The sequence below is a fragment of the Dermochelys coriacea genome, chromosome 1 (assembly GCF_009764565.3).
Source record: "Dermochelys coriacea isolate rDerCor1 chromosome 1, rDerCor1.pri.v4, whole genome shotgun sequence".
Classification (NCBI taxonomy): domain Eukaryota; kingdom Metazoa; phylum Chordata; order Testudines; family Dermochelyidae; genus Dermochelys; species Dermochelys coriacea.
This window is the reverse complement of record NC_050068.2, coordinates 120,707,729-120,725,409: the sequence shown is the minus strand read 5'-3', so window position 1 is coordinate 120,725,409 and position 17,681 is coordinate 120,707,729. Positions and strand designations below refer to the sequence as shown.

Here is a 17,681-nt window from a genome sequence, read left to right as displayed (position 1 = left end):
CACTGAGTTGGTTATGGCTTCAACCTGGTTCTACTTTACTTTACCAATACTTGTGTTTACAATGGCTCTGCTATTTGTGACTTTGTAGATGCTGAGGTCAGTTACTAGTTTCCTGGCATGAATATACGTTCTCTTGTTCCTTGAGGAACTCAGCTTTCCATTAGGCCCTACAGGAGCTTACGCCGAGTCAGTGTGTTATGCAAATTTAGCACTTCTCTTACTCCAGGTCTGCATCTGACTTAATTTACACCACCAACATCAATAAATTCCTCTCACAAGCTACATTCTCTTTGGGGGCTAATTTATTCACTGTGGTATATTTTAGTCACAATAAAATCCTGGGAATAGATTATGTCTTCTTTAACTCTGACAGACAAGCATTTTGAGTGTTATTAAGGGCAATTTATAATGGTTTTCAACTGAGTTGAGAGCAAGAGTGCAGTAATCTTATATCAAATTGTAAGAAATAATGTAATGATAATGAGGAAGTACCTTATCATCAAGAGACCTTATCATCAAGAGTCAAAATAATATGCAATAGTTTGTTTAAAAAAAAATATTTGAAATAGATCTGTCACTGGGTGTATCTGCACCAGCCCCAAAAGGGTTAAATGTGCTTTGCAGGCTGAGGAAGCCCCGCCCCTCCAACTCTGGTGGGCATGTCAGCCTGGAGGCAGAGTATAAAAGGAAGCAGCCCAACTCAGTCTGGGTAGGTTGCTAGAGGGGATGCAGATTGTAGGTTCTCTTCAGGGTCCTGCCGCAGGCCCTAACTACAAAGCCACAGCATGCAGTGCTTCAGATGGACTCTAGGCTACCTGACAAGCCTGGAAAAGAGACCATGCTGGCAGGAGCTACACCACTTGAGGATCCCAGGGGAATCATTGCTGAGGGAGAAAGGGTAGGAAATAGCCCAGGGGATTTGGACTTTTCTCTGGTGAGTGAACTGGGGAACCAGTCAGCATGTTTCAGGAGGATACCTGCTGACTTGGTGGTGAACACCCCCACCACTGCCAGGGCCTTGGGCTGGGACTTGGAGGAGCAGGGAGAGCCCAAGTCCCGCTACCTTGGGCCTCACACACCCCTAGATGGTGCCCCACTTCCCCAGTGAGTCAAGTCAGTAGGCCATATGATACCCCAGAAGTGGGTGCCTTTATTGACTCTGACCTTGAGGCCATGCTGCCTTGAGTGGAAGGGCTGCTTTATTGACTGGCCAGTGGGTCATGCTGCTGCAACTAGAAGGACTGCTCTGTTGACTAGCCATTAGGCTGTGCTGCCCTGAGTGGAAGAGTGACTTTATTGACTCCAGTCACTAGGCAATACCATCACATTTTTCTAGTAAGGGTCATCAGCATAGGACCTAACTGTGGTACCGCCTCTGCCCTTTCTTTTGACTACATGTGACTTGCCACCCCATGACAGGCTGTACCTACCCCGTGACAAGTTCATTAAGTTCTCAGACTGCATTTAGAGGTACTCTAAATTATACCCTCGAGTTATGTTCAAGGTCATATTAGTCAGATGTATTAAGAGAAATATGTGCCCCTGTAAATGTCACACTCCCTGCAGTGCTATATTGTAAAACAGTATTTGTATCTCCTTTTTCTATAAATATTGTGTTAAGGATATTCTCTGTATCAAGCTGCTCCTGCTGCCATTGAAGTTAATGGACATATTGAGTCCATGGAGGGGAATTTGGGAAAGCCGACAGAGTACTGTAGATGTCACAAAAGAACAATCACAATGAGTATGGTAATCAATATGAAGTCTATGATTTATTTATTATAGACAAATGAGAAGTAAAACTTGTTTACAATGCAAAAAGTATTAGTATACCTGGGGGTACATCAACTCATCTAGGTAGTTACCTAGTTTAACAATAGGCTACATAAAAAGCACTAGCAAAGTCAGTACGAACTAAAATTTCATACGGACCATGACTTGTTTATACTGCTCTATATGCTATACACTGAAATGTGAGTAAAATATTTATATTCCAATAAACTTATTTTATGACTGGTAAAAATGGAAAAAGTAAGCAATTTTTAGTAGTAGTATGCTGTGACGCTTTTTTTTTTTTTTGTATTTTTATGTCTGATTGTGTAAGCAAGCACTTTTTAATGGGGTGAAACTTGGGATACACAAGACTAATCAGATTCCTGAAAGGGGTAGAGTAGTCTAGAAAGGTTGGGGAGGGGGTTGGATTTGGTTGTTTTTTTCCTGTAAAATAACTTTTAAAAACCAAGTTTACAGGGAATTTATGTATTAACAAATGTCCCTTGTTTAGTCAATCCTGTTAAAGTTTTTTCTTAATGACTGATGGTTTATATTTGGTAGGTAAATAGTGACATCTGCTGGTGAAGGTTTGAGAATGAACCCTGAGTACCTAGATTTCTCTCCCAACAAACTCAATTACATTTATAACAATTGTATGAAATCCCATAAGAAATAATCCCATTATTTTTCCTTCTTGGGGACATAAGAGTATTTTCATTTCCATATTTGTTTTTTTCATGTTTATCTAATAGTTTTATTTTAGCAAAGTCAGATCTAAACAATATTTAATGGTTGGTTTAATGATACAGATCAGTAAAACAACACTGCCTTTATGCTGTTCATTAGCCTTTATTTAATTCTTTCAAGTGCAGCAAGGTTTGGTGCCTTGATGTGCATTAACCATGTCAGCCCAATGACCCCATTGGCTCAGGAAACTTTATATGGGGCTTCTAATGATACATGTTGAAAGGCTGAATCCTGCTCATTTAGCCAATCTGTTGCATTCAATGGCTCTGTTCTTTTGCTTCTCCAGAGTAAGAGCTCCTCTGATTTCTTTGTCTCCTTCTTATTTCATTATTATTTACAATATGGCATATTCAAAAGTGAAGTATCATTGTGGAATTGCTCATGAAAACTACCCTGATTGTGTTCTTGCACACCCAATGGGAATCCATTTAATTTCCACTAGAATTGGAGATGAAAAAGCGGCACAATATGATTGCCCTAAATGAATTACACAACACTGGTATTCTTTCAAACATGTCTGGCAAGTGTGGCGCTTAACATCATGAGACTGGATTCTGTGGTAAACTGCATATTCTGATTCTTTGCAGTTTTAGTTACACATTTGTCATTCAAAAATCTCATGTTGCATCATTCAAAATGCCCAAAAGCAAGATCAAGATACTATACCAGACTTGCTACATGGGCAGTACCCATGTGACTAAATGCATATGATAAGGAGTGAATCTCCATTTCCTGCAAGCTCCTTTATTCTGAAAGTGATCCAGGAAAGAGAAGTTTAGGGTTGTGACCTGCGTACAGGATTCCCAGAACCAGAAGTTCTGGTCTTGTGCAAGTCATTTAACCAATCTGTAACGCTGGGAATAGCTTTTGCCTACCTCACAAGTGTTGAGGACTAGTTAATTAGTTAATGTTTGCACAGTATTCTGAAGGTGTTGTGATACAGGCATCATCAATAATACAAAATCTGATGCTTGGCAGGTAACTACTGACCTAGATCCAACTTTGACAGATTATTGGTATGTTATAGCCTATGGATAACTGAGTGGGGAAAATACAGAAGACCAGGTGAGCTGGATGGATGCAGTAAAGTTTGCCAACTTTTTTACTCAAACCAAAATTGAGTTCAACCCAGTTCTTCTGACTTGTCTGTTTTTGACAAACAACTGTTCCCTAACTTCAAAAAAAGAAAATTGCATGATGTCTTGAGTCTCTGTATGTTCTGCTACAGGATAAATGGGGCTGCTCACTGCACGCTTCCCAGGCCCTGCCTGCCTGTCCTTAAATGGGAGAGCTGCAAGAAGCAGTTAATTAGGACCCTCTTGGACTGTAGGATTCAGAGGGGTTCCACAGAGGGAGCACTTCATGCAGTTACCATGAACTTCTCCCTTAGTCCGCCCTTTGTATTTCACATTGTGCTGCTTGATAAATTGGTTGTTTAACTGTGACTTTAGTAGAGCGGCTGCCTGTGGAACATGAGGGTCCAGGTCCAAGTCATGCCTCCAGTGAGGTGGGATATGAACACACAGTGAGTCCAGCCCCAAGGTAAGGGACTCTGCTAAATGATTCCTAGTTCAGGGGTTGTTATAGTGTGGCTCACACCTTAAAAGAGAGACTGTAATGTGGACACCTCCCCTCCCATTCTTTTTCCTCTTTCTTCAGATGGAAGAAAACTTGCCTGCTGTCCAGGGAACTAAAATGAGTGTATCCTCAAAGAGGACACCTTAACAAGCATGTAAGTTGGCATAAAGAGAGTAATGTGTATGTTTCTCTCTATAAAAAAAAAACTGAATACCATACAAAAATTGGTGTGTGAAGTTATTCGCCAAGCAATAAATCATGGGAATAGAAGAGGAAATAACTGCAGATATCTTGCATATGCCACACGCACAATTTTCACTCTGTACTCATACACCTGATCACATTGACTCCTCCTCACTTTGCTCAAAAATTGGCATTACTCAGGCAGATTGAAGCCAGTGACAACTATTCCTTTCCATCTAGGAAGAAGGTTGAAGCAGTCTTCTATGCTTTATCTACTGGAGAAGGTGATTGTGTCCACTGCAGCCTTACTGTGATATAGCTTTTTGCTGCATTTATGCAGTTTGTATTGTATTCAGCGTGGTCCATCCTCCACCCTGCATTTTTTTCTTTTCTTCCTATTTCCATGCCTGTTTTGGTCTATTGTTAATGAGATATGCACTAGTCTTATAGGGGACTAAAGGCAAAGCGTGTCCCCAGTCCTCAGCTCTGACAAGGACGTCCTGGAGAACGTAGTCCATGGGGCAGATGGGAGATGTAGTCCAGGAACCATGTGATCGTAAGATGGGCCTATATAAGGCAAGTTTCTTGCTTAGTCTGTTAAGAATAAACATGAGATAAGGTCTGAAGTGAGATTCTCCATCAAGAATATTGGAGAAGAGCCAAGAACTACAGGAAAGGGTAAGATCTGCAATGCCAGGTCAGTACATGGAAGCAGAGCATAAGCAGACTAAGCAATTGTTTAGGGGCCACCTTGAGCTGCTTGGGGCCCTATTATTAGTATGTGTTGTGGGTTGGGCACTGAGGCAACAATATTCCTGCTTAGGGCCCCCAGTGGGCTAGCACTGGTACTGTATAGAAGGCCTGGCAGCTTCAGTTTATGTTCAGTTACATTCAGCCTGTGATGGGACCTTGAAGGCTTAGAGATAGACAAGATAAAAGGACCCCAAGGAGAGGTGAATGGAGAGTCTCTGAGGAAAGGTATCTTGGAGGTGGCTGGAAAATGTCACTTATTTTTAGGGGGAACTTTGAAAAATCTTTTTTAAACGAAAAACAAACACTTGGCTTTGTGGTGGCAGTGGTGAGGTGTGGGGATTTTGTGGTTTGTTTTGTTGGAAAAATCAAATTTTGACCAAAACACCCTTCCTGAACATTTTTTGGTTTGGTCAAATCCAGTTTGGTATGTTGGGGGGGGGGGGAGTTTTTGGAAGGGGGGTTGCTACCTAGGTGGGAAGACTCAACAAAAAATAATGTAAGCAGCTCCACACGGAAAGCTTGGGTGGGAACTGAACACTAGCTTCTTCTATTGGGCCCTGAGGCTGGGTTTTCAGAGGGTGAAATGAAGCCCTTTCTCAATCCTTGTATTAACAGTAGTGAAAGCAGGGAGGATCCTGGTGAAGAAAGGACTATTGAACTGAGTGGCCAGGAAAGGGCCAAGAAATCCGTAAGCACAAGGAGCTCAAACTACTCTTCCTATCAAACAATGCTGCATCAGCAGGTCAAAAGCTGTCACCGAGGAAGGGCAGAAGGACTATCAAGCAGCCCTACACTAACGGAGATGGACTGTGAACCCAGGCAGGGTTGAAGGATTGTCCGTTTGAGGTTTTCTTAATTTGCAGTATTGTCCTCACCCAGCACTCAGAAATCATGATTTCAAACATAATTTTGTGTTTTGTTGGCCCTCTGTTTTCTGAGCCTTTTGAGGTTCAGTTGTTTCATGTATTCAAGCTTCTCAGCAATCTTGAGGGCTAGAAACTTACCATTTTAATTATAGATGAGATTCTCATGCAGTTGCTTGATTCCAGCTGGGCTTTCAGGAAAAGACCAAGATTTGTGATTAAATAGCAAGAGCTGGCAGTACTGTATTTGACTCAGAAATGGAAGACTCTGATTTGGCCACAAGGCAAAGTTTCCCTACCAGAAGGGACATGGAAGCAAAAATTAACCTGCTGCCAAAGGGTGACCATTTCCAGGGAGAAAATCAAGGAGGCACCAATGGGGAAACTGAGTCAGCAGTGCCTGAAAGGTAAGTGTCTGCTATAGTGAAATCTAGTGTATATGGCTTGCTTTTCAATATTTTATATAGAGTATGTTTCTCCTTTTCTTCTGCTCCAATCATTTGTTATCCACTTCCAAGCATGAGCTCTTGGTAAGAATATTATTGGGAGGCTACTCAAATCATATTTTTCTGATATGAAATACCTGTAATACTTTGTGAGAAGGCTGAATTATCTGTAACAAAATATATGGAAAAACCCCACACGTAATGGAATTTTAGTGTTCCACTCTCTATTCATCACACTAAAATGATTTCACATGTATGCTGTGATCACAACAGGTACTCTCCACTCTAGATTTCAAAGTTGCTGTACTGCTAATGAACACTCAAGTGGCTGGAGGGTTGAAGTGATGGTGCAGCACTATTGTTAAATGCATGAACACTCAACTCGGACTGAATCTTGACAGGTAACAACACAGCCACTCCTATACTAGCATTACATCATCTCAGTAGCATAGGTCATACTAGTAGCTTGACATGAGTCTTGTGGTGACACTTCCATTGTTCTGAGGGGTTTGAGCGTCTCAAATCTGTATAGTAAATTCACATTAGTTTGGCAACGTACTGACTGAGAAATCTGCTCTCTAGCATATCCTGTGTGGATGTACACACCACAGGTACTGTTAATGTATTTTAACATGTCTAGTCTAGTACAAGTATTGCAGCACTTCCTCTAGGGCAGTAGCTCTCAAACTTCTTTATTGGTAACACCTTTCACATATCAAGCCTCTGAGTGCAGCCCCCCTTATAAATTAAAAATACTTAATATTTAACACCATTATAAATGCTGGAGGCAAAGCTGGATTTGGGGTGGAGGTTGACAGCTAACGACCCCCTGAGGGGTCCTGACCCCGAGGTTTGAGTGCCTGCTCTAGGGTGTACTCTTCACAGATACTATGTTCTATGATACATGGATTCTGGTGTGTAATCTCTCTCTCTCTTCCCCCCCCCCCCCCCCCCACAAGGAAGGTCACCTTGTGGTAAACATTTCCTGGCTCTACAAGGGATAAGATCATAATAGAAACCTTGTTAAATGTTAGGTCACACTTAAGTGTTTAACACTATGTTAAAGGTGTTAACGTGATGCTGTCACCATCCACTATTAAACAATTCTAAGCATTGTTCAAAGTTTAGTTTAGAGATATCAGTTTGCTAAATTTCATGGTAAACCACAGTAGGAAATTCATGCCAGAGTTTGGAGATGTATTTGTTCCACTATACGTGAGAAATGGAGCTAAAACAAGTTATAAAGCTCTTTAAAATTGAATCATTATGTAAAACAACTTTAATCAAAACCTTTTTTTAAAAAAGGCTATTGCTCTATTTTGCTAGACCACCCTTTGTAGTGGGGAGAGAAAAAAGGGTTAGTGCCGTAGCTCAGTTCTGAAATGTGTGAGGTCATTTTTCCTGTTTTTTTTTTCTCACACGCACGCGTGCACGATAGTAAAGTTGAGAGTAATACAGCTTCTGTTGGTGTTCTCAGGATTCTATGTGGCAGGTCAGTCACAAATGGATGCTCTGAATTGGCAGGTCTGCAACAATCATTGTTATCCTGGGGTCAAAGACATCTCCTGGTCTGGGATGTCATCTGGCTAATCTGGTCCCTCTCCTTCATCAGTCTCTCTTAGGCTGGATAGAGCTGGTAAAGGAGAGGGCTGTCATATCACTAGGCTGATGCCATAGGGTACAGTTGACCCCAGGATCAAATGGAAAGTCAAGAGACCAGACAGGAGGAAAAATAGTGGGGCAGAAAGGAACACACAAGGGGAGATAGAGCAGACTCTCATGCGTCTCTGGCTGGAGCCTCGGTGGTGGTGGTGACCTGATATCCCCATGCTGATGATGCAATGATTTTCATGATCCACAGACAAAGTCTCTACTTCCCTCTCCTCCATGAATCCCTCAATCAGTCAACATGTTCCTGACCCTCAAAGTCTCTTAAGGGCCCCCCCAGTTAGTCAATAGTCCACCTTTTCAGTATTGGGTTCACCAGTTAGGTCTAACTCTAACTAACATGCCAAGTTTGGTCTACTAACTTCCAGTCCCACACTCTTCTCATTTACCAGGTCTGGCCTCGGCACAGTCTTTGAGTTATAGGGGTAAAGCCTTAGTTTAAACAAAAAAACTCCAGTCTTTCTGTTTCTCACTTTTTACTTTATAAACAATTTTATGTAACAGGGTGAGTTGGACTCCTCACCTTTTCCCATCAACATTTGTTAATACGGGTGATTGAACATTTTATATTCTTCCATCCAAAGAATAGCAGAAGTAGAAAATTAGCTAGTAAATTACAGGCATAGCACACTGGGAATGTCTAAACTGCAGTTAGACACCCGCAGCTGGCCCGTGACAAGTGATTCAGGCTCATGGGGCTTGGGCTAACAGGCTGTTTCACTGTGGTGTAGATGTTTGGGCTCATGCTGCAGCCTGAGCTCTGGCACCCTACTCCCTCGCAGGGTCCTAGAGTGAGGCTTCAGCCTGACCCTGAATATCTACACTGCAATTAAACCACTGACCTGGGCTCCCGGAGCTGACATGCGCCAGCCATAGGTGTTAAGTTTTTTCCAGGCCTCTAAGGGTATGTCTACACTGAAATTAATTCGCTCTTAGCTTGCCTTTCTGCTCACAGCACTATTGCAAAAAGGGGAGTTGATGAGTCTGGCTTAGCCAGCCAAAACTTAGACAGAAGGCAAAAAGACAGAGAAGGAAAATGACACTTCTACAGGTCTATTAGCAAAAACCTAAAGTTTACATCCCAGAAACTATTCAGGTTTGGCTAAATCTTGATGGGAGGTAGTGCTGTCATCTGGTTCCCTTCCTCTCTGGCCAGGGATGAGTATGTCTTTCAGCTACATGGCTGGGAACCTCATCCTATTAAAACTAGCTAATCAAAATACACTCTTCTCCCATTTCCCAATGCCGAATCTGAGTGAGTGGCATTACAACTTGTGCACAGGGTCATAGCACCACTCAGGTCTGACCTGGCCATACTTCTGTCATGACAAGGGAGTAATCAGGCCAAAACTGAGTGAAGGTGAGGGGCCCCCTAACTTCCATAGTGGACAGGGTCCCAACATTCTCTAATCCAGCCCTGCTTCTCTTAGTTTAAAAAAAAAATTTCTTTATTTAATTCTATATTTTGGAACAATAGCACTTATTCACAGAAAAACAGCAACATCAAAAGCAAGATACAATTTAAAATCTCTTCCAAAGAAGTAAGAACTAAGGCAAACATGATTTGTTAACTAGCTATACATATGACTAAAATACACTAAGTATTCAATATCCAGCAGCACTACTGGTGATGAGTGACCAGTCATACAAACGGGACACATTTAAGCAAGAAGATTGAATCTGAGAGACAAATTATACTGTCTTTATTTCAGCTGAAAGAACCCTAAGTAAAGAGAATACTGCCCCTCTTTCTTCTGTTTTGTGACTGTATTTTTTTTTTTTCAAGGAGATGTCTTTGAGCTAACAACCAGTCAATAGTAGTGGCAGGATGTTTTGTATTTCTAGTGTATGATGATACAACTCTTGGTTAACTTCAAAGTAATGAGTGAATTTGATTTATATTTGTGCAGTATAAGTGCAGATAAGGGAAAAAGCTAGAATTACTGGGAGGCTTGTTATTAATTATATGTTTGGGTAAATTTTCCCTGAAGAATGCCAATGAAGGACATGTCTAAAGTAGAGGTAATATAGTTCCCTTTCATATCATCAATATTTGAATATAAGGAATTGCCTGTGCATGATAGGATAACCTTGCCTTCCCTTCCACAAGGTAACTTTATTTAGCACATCCAAAATCATAGGCACACATCTTCCTTTTAAACCAGCGCACGGTTTTCACTATCAGAGGAGTTAGCATGTTAGCTGGGGAAATAATACCATGGTTCCTTAACCCTATTTGTATGGGCAATTCATTGCAACCTTTATGGATTTTTATCACTTTTGCATATCTTAAATATTCAACAATACTCCCCTTAAAAATACTACACTGACTTGGATTACTGTATTGGATCTTCAGAGCATTTTAAAACTTCATGGTCTCAGGAGGAAATTTTCTTTTTTTTTTTAATTTTTTTTTCTTTAAAGAGACTGGTTCTGCAATATTCAGGGCTTCTCTTCTCTAGAACAAGAGATGTATTAACCCTGGGTTCCTCCTTGGGTTCACCTCAAGTAGATAACAGGACAAGTTGTTGTATCTTATCATACATGTTTAACTACCATGTTTATAAAATATTTTTATTCTTTTCAGTAAAAGCATCACAATGTAAAAAAAAACCCAAAGTTGAACAATATAAACTTAATTACCACCTGTAATGTACAGCATACCTTAACATACATATGCAAAAGACATTTAACAACCTTAATGTTAAACTCACAAAATATATTGTGATTGCATGAGTGCAAGACCAGGTTTTCCAATATATCCCTGAACACAGGCAAGTGTAGCATTTGCTGTACCTGGCTGATCAGTTTCTTGGCTGCATTCTGACACCAGATGTTAAGTGAAGGAATACTGGCCAGGACTGGTAACAATGCAAATATTATTGGCTTCAATATGCCTGTGATGATTCTCATGGTATGTTTAAGCTGTGTGTCTTAGTCTAGTGTGGCAGAGTTTAACCAAACTGGGACACAATATTTTCCAACTGAATAGCAGACACATGGTTTCTGTTCTTGATCTCTTGTGCTACTTTCATAGGACTGGAGGGGACCTTGAGAGGTCATCTAATCCAGTCCCCTGCATTCATGGCAGGACAAAGTATTATCAAGACCATTCCTGACAGGTGTTTGTCTAACCTGCTCTTTAAAAATCTCCAATGATGGAAATTCCACAGCTTCCCTAGGCAATTTATTCCAGTGCTTAGGAAGCTTTTTCCTAATGTCTAACCTAACCCTCCCTTGCTGCAATTTAAATTTAGTGAGATGGTATTTGTTTGAGTGTGTGATCTAGAGTATCCCTAGAAACACTGGTGTTGAATGGTTAGTGACTGGCACATGATCCAAAAAGATTTTAAGCTCAAGCTGGCTCTGAGCATGATGCAAGTGGAAGCATGTTGATACAGTCTTTTTGATGTACTTGGTTTCAGTCTCCATTCCATGCCATATCACTATTCAGGTTTTCTTCATTTCTTTGGAGGTCACTGTCTCAGAGGGTCCGTCAGACAAAGTTCACTGAAACTGCCTGCATCCTCCACTTACATCCTGTCACGTACTCAGTACTTAGCTCCTCACCAATCTTCCGCAACCTTGCCTCTACACTGCCCTTTCAGGCCAAGCAAATATCATCCGTGTACATGAACCATCTGGAGACTGTTTTGTAGATCATGTTGTGGTGATTGGGCCTACAACTTTACCTTAAATGTGAGCTTGATTGTTACTTTATAAATTTTCTCATAATGTGTTTAAAAAAAGTGTCACCATGCCTATAATAAATGCTGTTGGCAGAGGAAGTGGGGAGTGCAAAAGGGAGACTGAATTAGTTCAAATAAAAAGGCCTACTGATGTAATGCAAGGATTGTGTTTAAGATCATGCCTGGTGGAAATTAGACCTCGGTGGTGAACAAAATTGAGGGAATGGGCTAATGCTGAGAGTCGGCCTGAGCAGACTGTGCCAGAGGGAGGGAGCCAGATGACATTGCCAAGTCTGGTTAAATCCCAAATTACCACCTGGGTGTGAGATGTTTCTCACATGCCCCTCCAAGTGTCTCCTTTTTTCTTTCCCACCTTATTTGTTTTCTTTGCTCTACCTCCTCTTTCATCATCTAAGTCTGGTGTAGCCAGCCAAGACTGCATATTTTGCAACATTAACTGCCTTAACAGCAAATGCAATACATTCAACAGCTCGATGCTGGTCCAAGTTTGCCAGTCTTGGAGTAGTTAATAAGACCATGTGCTCTGCTTGTTTTTCCAGCAGAAAGGCTGTAACTGAGAGTCAACACCAGAGACAGAGGCTTCATTTTTTTTACCTTGTTCTTGTCTTTCCCAATATGTATGTCTCAATTCCATATTTAGGAAAGGGAATCAGACTTTAACAGCAACAGCAGGTCCAACCCTTCTCAGCTAACTTATCTTTTCTTAAAAAACAATGGTTATAACCATCTTTAACACCCTCTAAAAGACTGTCAGATGGGAGGGGTTAGTTCTTCCTGAAAACTCTTTAGCTAAAGGGAAAGAGGACAAGGAATATTGTTAAAATGAAAGCTTTAGTTAACACTTTAAATATTTTTCTTTTCTTTGTTTTTAATAAAACGTTTAAAGGATTTTTAATGGGGTTTGCCATGGTACTAAGCAAGCTGAGATCTCTGTACACCAAATCAAACATAATTCAAAGCTGTTGAATGTTCAACAGTCCATTCTTCTGGGAGCTCTAGGTGCTGATATTATGGTGAAGAGCCACCTGAAAACATCAAGTCATTTGCCATGACAACCTGTCTAGAATTCTTGACATCTTGTCCAGCATATGATTGTGTCAAATGGTGTCATAGACTGTTGTAAGGTCCAAAAAAAAAGACCGCTTCAGTGTTCCTCTTATAAAATCCAATCAGTGAATGCTTTACAACTAAGGGGAAGACAACACAGACGGTCGGGTGGGGGAGGGTGGAGAAAGAAGGGAAGGAGCTCTGAACTGGCCATTGGGTGTTCCCTGGTAAAATGTTTCTAAAATTAGACCAGTGAAAAGTGACCCTAAGTCAGAGAGGTCAAAATACCCTTTCATTCTGTACACTGATTTACTTTTCCATCACTACAAAATCACATGCTTCATGATCATGACTGCTCTTGGGAACCATGAACACCGAACTGACAAGGGACCAAAATTTGCAGGTAAATATCCTAATGCTTAATTTTATCCTAGTTTAGGCAGGTCTTCAGAAGAAAAAGCACTTGGTGTACCATGAACAGTACTGATAAAATTCAGTTGCATTGCTTTATTTTATATAATCCAGTCCCTCAAAGCCCAAAAATAGTGCATATAGATTGCCCTGGGGAACAAATGATCCAGTACGAACTTAATAAATTGTGGCACAACTACCTCTAGAGGTTTGATAGTTCCAGTCCAGAATAATCTACTTTAGACAGTGGCCAGTCTTGCAATAGGCTCGTAAATAAACCTTCACTTAGAACGTTAAGACAACAAATAGAAAATACTTTGTTATACAAGTCTTATTTGAATGGGACTAAATGTTTCATACTTATCTGAAGCTTTGTATTAGGGAATGGCTATTTGGTTTTATCTCTGGTTGATGTGATGATGAATGAGAAGACGGCAATGTAGAAAATGCTAGAGCCAGCTAGGTTAATGCCATGCGTTGGTGAAAATATAGAACAAAAAATTACTTGTAAATGAGCATAATTACAAATTGGGGTCACAGTGGGAGAAAACTGATAGCTATTCTGCTGATGTCTTATAGTATCAAGTTAAGATGGTTGAAATAATGTCATTATTGGGTTTTGACTTTTCTAAATTACAAGAAGTTCCCCAACTCCACTGGCCACAGGCAACACAAGCTATGCCCTAGCCCCCTGAGTGTCTCCCTGGAGTGTCCAGCCCCTGTTCCTCTGAACACTCACAGTATTCACAGATTCGTCGCTTCCAAGGAAAGAGCGCATCTCCTCTTACCCATTCCACCTCAAAAAGTGATTTAACTTTAAAATAAGTCATTAAATATTCAAAATCACTGGAAAGATCTGGTGTGAATGAAACAGCAGTTAAAATTCGCATAAACAAAGATCTGATGAACATGGATATTATACTTAAAATTCTTAAATATTACCAGCATGCATGAGATTAATTCAGTCTCTTGACCTTATGTAAGCCTGGATCAGACATTTGAACTCAGAGTTAGAAGCCACAGATTGTATCTCCAACTTAGTCTCAGAGGTTCCTAGAATGTATGTGGGGTGGGTTTTTTTTTCCACCTTTTGAGTTGTTGTTTGTTTTTGAAGAGGCAGTTAATGGACTTTGAAAATCAGCCTTAAAAAAAAAAAAATTTTAGGTGTTTTCCAGTTTAACTCAGAGGATTACAGTAAGGAAAATACTATGAGGAAATGAACACTAATCTTGTAGAATGTGAACCCTGAAGCTTTGGTCCATTGGGTCAGGATTGGTTATGCCATACTCTGAACTACTCTTTTCCCATCTATCAAAGTATGAAACTTAAAATCATCAGTAAAACTGACAAACTATGTAACAATATTAATACAGTTTTTCAAAACAGAACTTGCAAATGCTTTTCTCCCAAACTTAATTTACTAATCTTTAACTGGTGAAAGATAAAAACACACACACAATGTACAGACTAAGGCACACAAAGAGTACTTTTGTTGAAAAGCAGTAGTGCAAATTATGGTCTGTTGTGCCAGCTGGGCACAGTGCACAGAAGAGGCAGTGCAGAGGCACACCAACCCCATTAAATGTTTTGGGGAGGAACTTGAGGCATAGTTGCCCAGCACCTAGGAGAGCAGATCTGTTGCTACACTCATTTATTGACATGCTCATGTGCGTGGGCCCTGTTCCCTAAATTGATGCTAGGATGGAGTTGGGAGAACAGGACAATAGCCTCACATATCATCTTTGCCCGCTATTTAGGGTGCTGTTCACTCCTGTGGGTGTAAGGAAGGAGCTGACCCTTCACCTTCCTGAGTGCAGTCACTGCAACTGTTCTTAGCCCTTGCAGAGGGTGAGATGGAGGCCTCCAACATGGGAACATGTAAAGACAAGGTTGAGTCTGCCACTAATGCAGACAGAAAACTCTGCAATAATACGATTCCAGACTGGTTTCAGAGTAGCAGCTCTGTTAGTCTGTATTCGCAAAAAGAAAAGGAGTACTTGTGGCACCAATGTAAAATGGTGTGTGGGGGTATGAAACCTACTTCACAGAATTCTAACAAATTTCAGACTTTCCTCTATGGATTCCATAAGAGAGAAGTTCTACTTTAAACAAAAAAAAAAAAAAAAAAAAAGCTTCACGCTTGCATAGTTAATGCTTTTCTTTTGGACTTCCCAGAGCACTACCAGTCTTCTACCCGTGTGAGAAAATACCACCATGGCCTCTGTATGAAGATTCTTCTTAGTTTTCCTGCACTCTGGAACTTTCTCCCAAAAACATCCACAGCTCAATCAGCAGGATTGCATCCACCAGCAGAATTTTTGAGTTGCAAAAAATGTTTGGATCAGGGATCAAATTTCAGGTGCCCTTTACAGAATTTCTTCTCCATTCATCCCCAAAAGATGCTTTTGAGTCTACTTAGCACATGACTCAGCCTCCTCAGCTACACTTGAGGCCAACGGTTTAATGATTCAACAAGCATAACCATCCTATCTCCACGAGGTCCCTGAATCCAACTTACAGCTCTACCAGGGTGTGTATATATTAGACTGTTTGCCCGTATTTGACCCTCTTTGTCATTATAATGTAAAACGTACAAAAATAATCTTGACTGGTGCTGCTTCTATGAAATCCTGGAAAGAATGTATAGTGACTGTTCATCTGGGTTGTTTTACTACGTACGGGCCTAAAAGTTGTGGGTGCTCAGCACTAAGGCTGTTTCCAAAATAATTATTGCAGTACAGTCTATCTCTATTCAAAGGGACTGTATCTATATTGTATCTGAGGGAAGAAACTGGTGTGATCTGGAAAGGAAAAGGAAATAACATAAAGGTAAAGAGTGTTTAAAAGAATAAAAAGAATGACTTTGGGGCTTAATCGAAAGCAGGGAAGCTTTGAAGGTTTTTTTTTTTTTTTTTTTTTCAGAGGTGGCATATGGTCATAAATTGCTAGGAAGTGCTACAGTGTTGATCTTGATTAAAATGTTGCAGACTGTTGCCATATCAACGCAATGTAGAAGGTGATGGAGTGGCAGCTTGAGCCATGAGTGGGAGGGAAAGGCATTGTTTTTTTTATTATTCAAAGTGGATGTAGTGCTTGTGAAAAGTGCCACAATGACAAACCCAGAGATTCAGGTTCTTTCTTTATCTCTGGAACAGCGTGCCCTAAGCAGTGGCAGTAAACTTGTAATTCACCCTGTCCCACACCATTGTGGGGAAACCCCTTCTAGGGCTGAGATGGTACTTAGGTCTCTATGTCCATTCATTTCCTAATTACTGTTAACAAAAATGTCTGAATAGTCCTGGCAGGATTCAGTGTTGCTAAATGTTGATTTCAGCTGAGACATACTGAAATCGATTCGGAGGGGGGAAGGAAGCAGTTGGTAACAGTGAGTGCAAGTGTAGCCCACCCCCTTGCACCTGCAGGGATCTGGTGTCACCTGCCCTGTGGCAGCACCAAGAGCTCCCTGCAGCTCTGCTATCATGGCCCCGCTCCCTCACCCCTATGGCAGAAGGTTTCAGAGGGCTCCCTGAACTGCTGCAGGGCCGGTGACAACCAATCCCTGCAGGAATGAGATGTGGGGAAGGCTGAAGTCCTGGCACAGAGGAGCAGAACCCCCCCCCCCGCCACAATTGTGAGGAGGAGGACAAGCTGTGGCTACTGCAGTATAAAGTATACCTCCCCTCCCTCTGTATAAAGCTAGGGTGAGGGTGGGTTTTGGATTGTAGAATGGTAACCATGCTGAGATCACATGGCTGTTTCATACAGATTGCCCAACAGCCACTGGCAATGATTTCCAGCCCATATATTCCCCCACCACCGTGTGTGTAAGAGTGAGCTCACAGCTCCCAGAATACTCCAGTTTAGGGTTGAACTTAATTTAAAAAAAAAAGGTATTTTGTAAGAATGAACGGGATCAAGGGTTGTTAATCTTCATCCCAACTGTCTTTCCAAGAAGCAGTATATGGGTCACTCCTAGGAAGGGGCCAGCACCCCAGTGCTCTTCAGTTTCTACTCTCTCCCATGTGGTAGCAAGGCCAGTCACCTCACTGGTTAGGCAAAACTGTAGGTGGGAAACATGAACTAAGTTAATTCTACCTGAAGTAATTTTAAGAGTGGGAAACCAGTGTGATAACCACCATGTCAGGTGTAGGGGTGGAGAATTCCACAAATAGCTTCTCCTGTAGGTAGTGTGCATCAAGTCAGAGATGAAACAGGATTTGTTTAATATAAAGGGCTTCTTTGTTAAGGCTGTGTGAGATATATTCAGTGTTTTGTACAGTACCTAGTACAGTGGGGTCCTCGTCCATGACTAGGGCTGCTAGGTGCTACAGTGATACTACCACTAGTAATTCAGCACTGTCCACTAACAGTGCCTCCTCCAGAATAAGCAAAGATTGCTTGTGCTGCCCTATGTAACTGCATAGGGTTTCCTTAAAGAAGAAATTCTTTAATACCTATATACCAGTGCTAACAGCTTAGGTAGTAAACCTGAGGATTGGAAT

The 17,681-nt window shown here is 41.1% G+C and overlaps 1 long non-coding RNA gene across 1 annotated transcript in view; it reads left to right on the top strand.

The window, feature by feature from the left end:
• The first annotated feature begins 730 nt into the window (after window positions 1-730).
• Window positions 731-17,681, top strand: part of LOC122455695 — a 46,132-nt gene continuing 29,181 nt past the window's right edge. The window contains exons 1-2 of the long non-coding RNA XR_006274102.1: window positions 731-934; window positions 1,622-1,749. This is a non-coding gene — a long non-coding RNA (uncharacterized LOC122455695). The remainder of the gene's footprint in view (window positions 935-1,621; window positions 1,750-17,681) is intronic.